Here is a 10,841-nt window from a genome sequence, read left to right as displayed (position 1 = left end):
GAGTTCAAATACCAGCTCTACTGCTTTCAAACTGTATGGACTTGACCAAGTCGCTTGTCTCTGCACCTCGGTTTCTTCCTCTATAAAATGGAGGTATGGCTGAGGCTGTATTAGCCTCATAGAGTTGTTGTGAGCAGTTAATGAATGTAAATTGCTCAGGACAGTATATAGAAAGCATTCGATTTTTGCTGGATGCTATCAAAGAACAAACCCTCAAAAGAGTATTTATATTGTGAGAAATTTGCTTTCTCTTGTAGCTCAGGAGTTGAAACCTTCTCTTTAAAAGGGCTACCTATGAGATCAATCATTTGAAAGTTTAGCTAATTGATTTATTGATGATTATATGGGAAATTGAGAATGAAGACTGATTTCTCAATAAATCTTTACTATCAATACTTCTACTGCCTCTGCCTAAGGGACTCTGCTGTGAGTATCCATTATTACAATTCCTTTGTTGACAGCCACGCTTCTAGGAGATATGGACCCCCCCACCCCCACCCCGTCCCCATATATACTCATGAATGTGATGTCAGGACTGCCCCTTGGGAGCAGAGCAGGCCTTGGTCCCCTCTCTCATTATGTCTACAATGAGTGGCGATACTGTCATCCTCTGAGGACTGAGGCTGCAGGGCTTTCCCTTCCTCTCAGTTTCATCTTGGTGGCAGCTTTGTACTTGGCTGAGTTGTGTCATGGGGGCTTGGCTGCCTCCCTCTGCAGGTCCCTTTAACCCTCTTGGTAGGTACACCCTCCCCCCATGTTCTAGTAATTTCATGTCCCTAGGTAAAGGGACGATAATGAGAGCTCTGTCAAGACTGGGAATGATTTTTTTTTCCAGTCCAGACTGGAAAGCCTAAAAACATTGGCAATGGGAGACTGAAACCCAAGCCATGTGAAGGGATTGTAAGGAGAGCACTTCGTTGCTCCAGACGAGTTCAGGTTTCTCAGCTCAGAGGAGTGATACCCCAGGGACTGAGCAAATGAGACTGCCCACCTACTCACAGTGATCTTGGAAGAATTCTGGAGAACCGGAACAGTGTTCGAAGAGTGGAAAGGGAGAATGTACTTCACTTCTTCAAAAAAGTAAAGAAAGCAGGACCTGCAGACTACTACCTCGTGAGCTTGATTTTATGCTGGGCTAATTACTAAGGTTCTTCTTTTTTCTTTTAAATATGAATTTTAATTTTAAAATTTTAAATATGAATTCTTAGAAGAGAAATCTGTGATTATTATGAATTGGCTGGGTTCACTAAAAATGAGCCATGTCCAGCTAATGTTGTAGTTTGGTATTACTGCAAGACAAATGCAAATAGGGACTGTTTCAGACAGAATATATTTGGAATATTGCCCTTAGGTTAAAATCTATTGTGATGTTTTTGTGGCCAAGATGGAGAAACACAGGCTGGAGGATGGTAGTGGTGATGGATCACAGCCCAGGAAGGATGTATATATCGAGGAGCATGGGGTGACGCTGTCTGTGTCACCATGGTGGGAAGTCCTGGAGGCCTTGGGTAGGGCTCTCTGCTGACCTTCCTGTCTGCTGAATGTTTTAAAGTGTGTAACAAGTTGGAGGTCATTAGCCTATTGATCACATTCACGGAAGGGTAGCTGGTATGCCGAATGCCAGACTTGAAATTCCCCAAAGACCTCTGTCACCAAGAACAATGGGATTCTCTAACAAATAAGTAAACTTGGAAACTCTGATGAGCTATATAGACTGAGAGAGCCATGGCTTGAGAATGCGCGGGTGGAAAATGACCTTAGTTGGGGCATAAGTTCAGTAGGTCAAACAGTAGGACAGTCTTTCATGATTAACATGAGGCTTGAAAGTCAGAATAAACACCACCCCCACACTGGCTCCATCCCAATCAGAACTCCTTTGGAAGGATGGGCACCACACTCAAATTGCCACAAGAGAGTCCTACCCTGGCAGAACTCTAGCAGAGCTGAAGCTGGCGTTTCAAAGTGGGATTCAGACACTTGGTTCTGCTCCGGCTCTGTCACCAGTCCATCCTTTCACCTCTGGGGGTGGGGCACACCAATGGCACCAAACTTAAGCAGAATGCTTTGCACTCAGATAACAAGGCCCGTGTAAACTGTTTCCTTCAGCACCCTCCCTACGCTCCTTGGGTACCAATAGAGAGGAATGTACGTCGTCAACAACTGCAGGGCTGGAGCCATTCCCTAAGCAGCAAGTCTCACCCAGCACAGAGATCCTTAGTCCTAAAAACAGCTTAGAATCCCCTGGGAGCTTTGAAAAATACCAGTGCCTGGGCACCACCACCAGAGACTCCAATGTAATCAGTCTGGAGTCAAGCTCAGCATTTATATTAATATATAATGAATTTTACAAGTCTATACATTTGTAATAACATGCATACTGTTTGCATTTTAAAGTTCCCCCAGATGACTCTAAAGTGCACCCACAGTTGAGAAAAACTTGGCCCTGAAACAGCAATCAGACAGTTTCTCTTTATTTATATTTCAAAACTACAGTGTCTCTTCTGGTAATTCTGGTTCCTACCTTCCCCATCCCCACCTCATGGTTGAGAATCGAGAAATTAGAGATGATACAGATGGGAGTGTGCTGTTGTACATTATGAAGAATGTAAAATCAGGAACAATAAAAAGGATTTCAGCAGAATAGTCAGGAATGCCTGTCTGGGTTGAATTGTGGTATGTCTCCCGTTAAAAAGGTATGTTGAAGACCTAACCCCACTATACTGCAGAACTGACACTATTTGGACATCAGGTCATTGCAGGGGTAGTTAGCTGGATTAAGACGAGGTCGTAGTGGAGCAGAGTGGGTCCTTAATCCACTATGACTGGTGTCCTTAGAAGAGGAAAGAGTTTTGGACCTAGACACACACAGGCACGTGAAGACGGGAAGACTGCTGCACTGCCATAGGTCATGGGGCACCTAGGCCACTAGAAGCTGGAGAGCCCAGGGAGAATCTTTCCACAGGAAGGAAAGGAGGCTTTCCAGGGAGCCTGCCCCAGATGACACTTTGATTTTGGACTCCTGGCCTCCAGAACTGTGAGGGAATGAATTTCTGTTGTTTTAATCCATGCAGTCTGTGGTACTCTGTTATGGCAGCCCTGGGAAATAATCCAGTGATTTTATCTCCTTTGGAGCCTGTTGTTCCTGGAAGGCTGTGTACGGCATGATTATGGATGAGAGGATTGGGGTAGGAGGGAAATGGTAGCATAGAAAAGTCCTGGGGTTGGGGGTCCCAGGGATTAGATTGGCCAACCTTCCACTCCATCAACCCCCAGGTGGGATTTCTGTACAAATCATGCCTAGCAGGACTTAGATAGGAAGTAGGTGCATGAGAGTTCCTCCTCTCCCTTGTTCTGGACCAGTGAGCCAAGACTTCCTTCCCCATCCAGCCCTACCTGGGCAGGGAAGAGCCGCTCCTTTCCACAATGCTCAGCATGGAGAACAGACCTCTGTATTTTTTCTCTGACTTCCTTCCAGACTCAGGATTTCTGGACGGAGCTCAGAATAGAAGGAGATGGTTCTTGACCTTTGATATTTCCATCTTTGCATAAAGGGAACTGCATGGTACAATTCAAACTAGAGGCACTGTGAAGTAGCTGTGGCAGCCCCATCACATATCTGGGACAGGTATTGTGAGGTTGGTGAAGACGTCCTAGAAGACCCACATGTCTACCTTGGCTGGGCCAAGCACAGTGGAGCATGATCCAACGAGCAGCATCGTCTGCTTCCCATGTCCCAAAGGGCCTCCCCGCTGCACAGAGGGCAGATGGGCATCCCAAGCATGATGGCTGGTCCTGGCTGGGGGATACGGACATTGACTTCCAGGCTTCACCCAGGTTTTGTTCTTAACTCCACCTGTAGCTTGTGGCCAATTCAGAGAAAGGTGAGGAGGCGAGGGTCTCCTCCTGGACCAATGGCCTTATTGCTCCCTCTGCATACAAACTCTCAGCTGCTTATTTTGGCCTCGTATTCTTTGTGTGAACCCTGGCTCTGTTCTCTCGAGTCTTGGTCCCCTCCTACCCCTCTTTCTGTGCCATCTGTCCCTTGGGTTGGAAGCTCCACCATGATGTATTATTTGTCAGTCCTGATGGGTGTGGCCTTTCCTGCTACCTTTACCCTGCACCTAGTCCACCTCTAGCTCTGATGAAAATATCACTTCTATTAATAGATGCCTTCCTTCTGGAAAAATGAGGGGATGGGAAGCCGGTGTTTGAAGGACTGAGAAGGGGTTTGAAATTAGTCATCTCTAGGATACCAAGTTACAGGGATTCTGCTTGATTTGGAAGTTTCTGGAAGTCATTCAGCATGTGTAGGATAATACTAATTTATATTTGTTTCTAATGTCTTCAGGTTCAACCCCATAATAACAAGATCTGGGGTGCACACCCCCTGTGTTAATTTCCTATTCCTGCTATAACAAATTGACACTGATGTAAGTAGCTTAAAACAATGCAAATGTCTTATCTTACAGTTCTGAAAGTCAGGTGTCTGAAATGGGTCTCATTGGACTAAAATCAAGGAGTCATCAGAGTTGAGTTCCATTCTGGAGGCTGTAGGGGAAAATTCATTATTTATTTGCCTTTCCAGCTTCTAGAGACTACCTGTACTCTTTGGTCCCTTCCTTCTCCATCTTCAAAGCCAGAAATGGCTGATCAAGGTCAATGCCTTGGCCTCATTATTTTGGTCAGTTTCTGGCCCTCTTCTCTTGACAGAGTAGCATCAAATCCCAAGAGTAACAGATTCTTCTGTTTTGATCATCATTCTTTTAAAAAATCCAAGGAGACAGAAATGAAACAAATCCTCCTTCCCACCTCCTCCAATTTCCTGCACTATTCTCCTGCCCCAAATTTAATCCTTCTGGCTGCATCAGTTACTCAATAGACACTCTCATTTATGTAAACATACACTTAAGGGAGAAGAGGAATACAGGAATGTCCTGACTGTCCAGTGGTCTCTAGTGTGGGAAGTATACAGAACAACCTATTTGGGTGCAGAGAAGAAATAGTAAGACTTCTATACCTATGCATTTTAAATCTAGAAACCAAGAAACGAATTATGCTTTCCTATTGCTGACTCTGAAGATTGACACTAATGCCTTCACTCAGTCCAAATGCTGGATAGTCATTTCTGGTTTAATCAGCAGATGAATCATATGGGAGCTCCATAGCCAAGAGGGTGAGAAGGGCCTACTTGGAGGTTCAGTTGTAGAGTCCTAGGAAGCACTGATGGAGAAGGCAATGGCAATCCACTCTAGTACTCTTGCCTGGAAAATCCCATGGATGGAGGAGCCTGGTAGGGTGCAGTCCATTGGGTCTCGAAGAGTCAGACACGACTAAGCAACTTCACTTTCACTTTTCACTTTCATGCATTGGAGAAAGAAATGGCAACCCACTCCAGTGTTCTTGCCTAGAGAATCCCAGGGACGGTGGAGCCTGGTGGGCTTCTATCTATGGGGTCTCACATAATTGGACACGACTGAATCGACTTAGCAGCAGCAGCAGCAGCAGGAAGCACTGAAGTTAAAGGGTGCCTCATTAAGTGGTAATATGGCAAATACCATCAAATGTCAACTAATTAAGCCTTCACAAAATGGACAAGTGGTTTTAAAAGGGTTCTGCAAAGAAACTCTGGATTGTATCTGATTCTACTAGGGCAAGCACATCTGAGCATCAGAAAAATTGCTGAGATGATGACCTTCTAGGACAGTCTTCATCAGCCACGTGAAGTTAAGAGAATGATAAGCTAATCAGCTGTGCCACGAAATCATTTTTTGAAATTCAAAATTACTATGAAGAGTATTTGAACTATCGATTTATATCCACTACTGTTAAGATAAATCTCCTCAGTGTATATTGAGCAAGAAGTTATTAATATGACACAATCAAACCTTTCTAGTTTAATTGCTGAATGTTCTGGGGATACTGTTAAAAAGCATTATTTCATCATCTTCATTTTTAAAATTTAGTAACACTTGCATGAAATTTATAAGAAAGGAAAGTTTTTATTAGAGGGTGCACTCAAAAATTTCTTACTGATAAAATATACATTCAAAAATACTTAGAGACCACTCTTAGACCAGTAGCTTTGGGCTCTAGTTCAACCATTGTAAATCGTGCTTCTGCAATTGTTTGTCATTCACAATTCACATCTACTGTCTTATATGTAATTTCTTTGAATTGCCACTGTAATTCTGATAGGTAGGGTTTTTGCCATTTTAGAGTTGAGGATTCACAGCTCAAAAGAGTTATGGTTTGCTTCAAGACACACAGTTAATAGAAGCTAATATGTAGCAGGGGATGAGCTTCAAGGGGTCTGTAAATGAGCCAAGATTGAATGCAAAATGGGCCAGTTTTAGAAAAATGGTTGTCATGAGTGGAATTGTGTTCCTCAAAACTTATATTGAGGTCCTAACCTTCCATGCCTCAGAATGTGACCTTATTTGGAAATATGGTCTTAACAGAGGTATTTGAGTTAAAATATAAGCAATCCAGTTGGTAGTACTGTGTTATGGCAACCCTAGAAAACTAATACAATGGTCCATAGCTCTGAAAATGGTACAGGACCCTAAAATATTTACAACCACTGATATAATTCAGTGCAACCATGAGCAGCCCAGAGGCTGAGAGTGACTTTTCCTAGGTGATATGGCTGAGTCTCATACATTCTGACTCTTCAGTTCAAGGTCAAGGTCACGAGGGGTGAATGTAGAGAAATTGGCCTGTCTCCTTCATCACTAGAATTGCTGTTGGTCCTGCCTTGGTGGTCTGCCTCTACCTGCCACGGCTCACTATTCTGTCAGTGACTTTAAAGCAACAGGTCGAAAGTGTGTTTTGTCTTTGCCTTGATGATGATCTTCTTTTCTGGAGCTCATAGTCTTCCTTCTACTACCCCACTTTGTGAAAGTTGCTCAGTTGTGTCTGACTCTTTGAAAACCCATGGACTACACAGTCCATGGAATTCTCCAGGCCAGAATACTGGAGTGGGTAGCCTTTCCCTTCTCCAGGGGATCTTTCCAACCCAGGGATCAAACCCAGGTCTCCCGCATTGCAGGCGGGTTCTTTACCAACTGAGCTATCAGAGAAGTCCCTGCCTTTACTTCCTTCCAACACTTCACATTTGGTGCTTCCTAGTCTATCAGAAAGAAAATAACCCCAACTATAACTAAATTTGTATATCATCAGGGACATGGTTCATTGGCTTAGCTCTCTAACTGGAAAGGGGTGGGGAAAAAAATCAGTGCATCTGGAACAAATTTACAAGAAAAGAATGACACCTGGGTAAAAAAATGTTTGCCAGATGAACTTGGCAAAATGTAAGAGTTTGCCAGTTAAAACTAGGAGCCTGTATGTGAATAGTGACCTACTTACAAATGGACTGTAAATTGATGCTTAAAATTAATTTCTTGAATCACCTGATCAATATTCATCAGGCATACACTGTAATCAGGCACTGTGTCAGGCACAGCAGTGAACAAAACTAATTTCCTGTTCTCATGGAGTTTTTATTTTAGGCGGGGGGAGAAACAGTAAGCAAATACATAATATACTGGGTGGTGACAAGGACCAGGGGAGGAGAGAGTGATGGCTGGGGTGGGATTTGCTATTATACATAAGGTGCTGATCAATGCAAAGAAATGGAGGAAAACAATAGAATGGGAAAGTCTAGAGATCTCCTCAAGAAACTTAGAGATACCAAGGGAACATTTCATGCAAAGATGGGCTCGATAAAGGACAGAAATGGTATGGACCTAACAGAAGCAGAAGATATTAAGAAGAGGTGGCAAAAATACACAGAAGAACTGTACAAAAAAGATCTTCATGCCCAAAATAATCACGATGGTGTGATCACTGACCTAGAGCCAGACATCCTGGAATGTGAAGTCAAGTGGGCCTTAGAAAGCATCACTACGAACAAAGCTAGTGGAGGTGATGGAATTCCAGTTGAGCTATTTCAAATCCTGAAAGATGATGCTGTGAAAGTGCTGCACTCAACATGCCAGCAAATTTGGAAAACTCAGCAATGGCCACAGGACTGGAAAAGGTCAGTTTTCATTCCAATCCCAAAGAAAGGCAATGCCAAAGAATGCTCAAACTACCGCACAATTGCACTCATCTCACACGCTAGTAAAGTAATGCTCAAAATTCTCCAAGCCAGGCTTCAGCAATACATGAACCGTGAACTTCCAGATGTTCAAGCTGGATTTAGAAAAGGCAGAGGAACCAGAGATCAAATTGCCAACATCCACTGGATCATCGAAAAAGCAAGAGAGTTCCAGAAAAACATCTATTTCTGCTTTATTAACTATGCCAAAGCCTTTTACTGTGTGGATCACAATAAACTGTGGAAAATTCTAAAAGAGATGGGAATACCAGACCACCTGACCTGCCTCCTGAGAAATCTGTATGCAGATCAAGAAGCAACAGTTAGAACTGGACATAGAATAACAGATTGGTTCCAAATCAGGAAAGGAGTACGTCAAGGCTGTATATTGTCACCCTGCTTATTTAACTTATATGCAAAGTATATCATGAGAAACGCTGGGCTGGAAGAAGCACAAGCTGGAATCAAGATTGCTGGGAGAAATATCAATAACCTCAGATATGCAGATGACACCACCCTTATGGCAGAAAGTGAAGAAGAACTAAAGAGCCTCTTGATGAAAGTGAAAGAGGAGACTGAAAAAGTTGGCTTGAAACTCAACATTCAGAAAACTAAGATCATGACATCTGGTCCCATCACTTTATGGCAAATAGATGGGGAAACAATGGAAACAGTGACTGACTTTATGTTTTGGGGTTCCAAAATCACTGCAGATGGTGACTTCAGCCATGAAATTAAAAGATGCTTGCTCCTTGGAAGAACAGTTATGACCAACCTAGACAGTATATTAAAAAGCACAGACATTACTTTGCCAACAAAGGTCTGTCCAGTTAAAGCTATGGTTTTTCTAGTAGTCATGTATGCATGTGAGAGTTGGATATAAAGAAAGCTGAGCACCAAAGAATTGATGCTTTTGAACTGTGGTGTTGGAGAAGACTTGAGAGTCCCTTGGACTGCAAGGAGATCCAACCATCCTTCTTAAAGGAAATCAGTCCTGAATGTTGATTGGAAGGACTGATGCTGAAGCTGAAACTCCAATCCTTTGGCCACCTGATGTGAAGAACTGACTCATTTGAAAAGACCCTGATGCTGGGAAAGATTGAAGGCAGGAGAAATAGGGGACAACAGAGGATGAGATAGTTGGATGGCATCACCGACTCAATGGACATGAGTATGAGTAATTCTAGGAGTTGGCTATGCACAGGAAGGCCTAGTGTGCTGCAGTCCATGGGGTTGCAGAGTCAGACACGACTGAGCTACTAAACTGAACTGTACTGATAAAGTGCTGAAAAACAGCCTCTCTGATAAGGTAGAGGGAAGAGTTTAAAAGGAGTGAGGGAGCAAGTCATGCCTAGGGAAAAAGTAAAGGCGAAGTTCCTGAGGTAGGAAGCCGGGAGATGCATTTTGCGTAGGAAGGAAGCCAACTGAGCACAATGAGAGTGAGAGGGAGGTGGGAAGGGAGGAGATGATGTAGAGAGGGAGAGAGTTGGGGACAGATCATGCGGAGCCTTGTAGGCTACTGCAGTGGTTTTGAATTCTTTTATGAATGAGATGGAAAGCCATTAGAGTTTGAGGTAGAGAAGATACATGAAATGACTTTTGTTTAAAGAAATCTTCTGGATAGTATATGGAGAATGGAATGTTAGGGAAGGAAGGAGGTAGGAGTTCAGGTAGAGAAACAAGGAAGGTAAGGGTGTCTTACCTGTAATAACTCAGGTAAGGGAGAATGGTACCTGGGACCAAAGTGCAGGTGGTGAGAAGTAGGTGGATTATGGATATAATTTGAAGGTGGAGTTGTAAGGATTGCTGATGGATTAGATGTAAGACATGAGAAAAAATGAGGAGATAGTGAAAATCTCAAAGTAGCTGGCTGGAGAAACTGGAAAACAGGTTACTTCCTGAGGTGCAGATGGTTGTGGGAAGAGCTGATTTGGTGAGCAGGGGTGAGGAGTCAAGAATTAAGAGTTCTGTTTCAGACACTGTTTGAAACGCAGATTTGTCATCCAAGTAGAGCTATTGAGCAAGCAGTGAGAAGCAGGACTCTGGAGCTCTGTGGAGACATCTGGTCTGATGTCATCAGATGGGAGTCATCAGAATACATTTGATTTTTAATGTCACAGGTCTCATAGACATTACCTAGGCAGTCCCTCCATGCTTGTGTTCATGTCCGACTCTTTGTGACCCTTTGAATTATAGCCTGCCAGGCTCCTCACTCCATGGGATTTTCCAGACAAGAATATTGAGGTGGGTTGCCATTTCCTCTTCCAGGGGATCTTCCTGACCTAGGAATCAAGCCCATGTCTCCTGTGTTTTCTGCATTGCTGGTGGATTCTTTACCAGTGGGTATAGATAAAGAAGGTACGAGGTCCTGAAGGTGACTCCAACACTTAGAGATGGGAAAGATGCAGAGAAACCAGGAAAGGGGTTTGACAAGGAATGGCACTGAGACAAGAGGGGGACTAAAAGAGGGTGATTTCCAGAAACCAGAGAAGGAAGGGTTAGGGGAGAGGATGATCAAGATGTATAAAGTGTTCATGAGTCAAGTAAGATACTGGTTGAGAACTGCCTATTGAATCTGATGACATGGAGGAAACCATGACCCAGTCAAGAGCTGTTTCGATGGAGTTATGGGGATAAAAACCAAAGTGGAGTAGAGTCTCAGACGATATCAATATTCTGTTTCTTGAGCAGGGTAGTGGTTACACTAGTGTTAGATTATACATGATATATTACATAATAAAAC

Source organism: Bos javanicus, chromosome 2, assembly GCF_032452875.1.
Source record: "Bos javanicus breed banteng chromosome 2, ARS-OSU_banteng_1.0, whole genome shotgun sequence".
NCBI lineage: Eukaryota > Metazoa > Chordata > Mammalia > Artiodactyla > Bovidae > Bos > Bos javanicus.
This window is presented reverse-complemented; position numbering follows the sequence as displayed.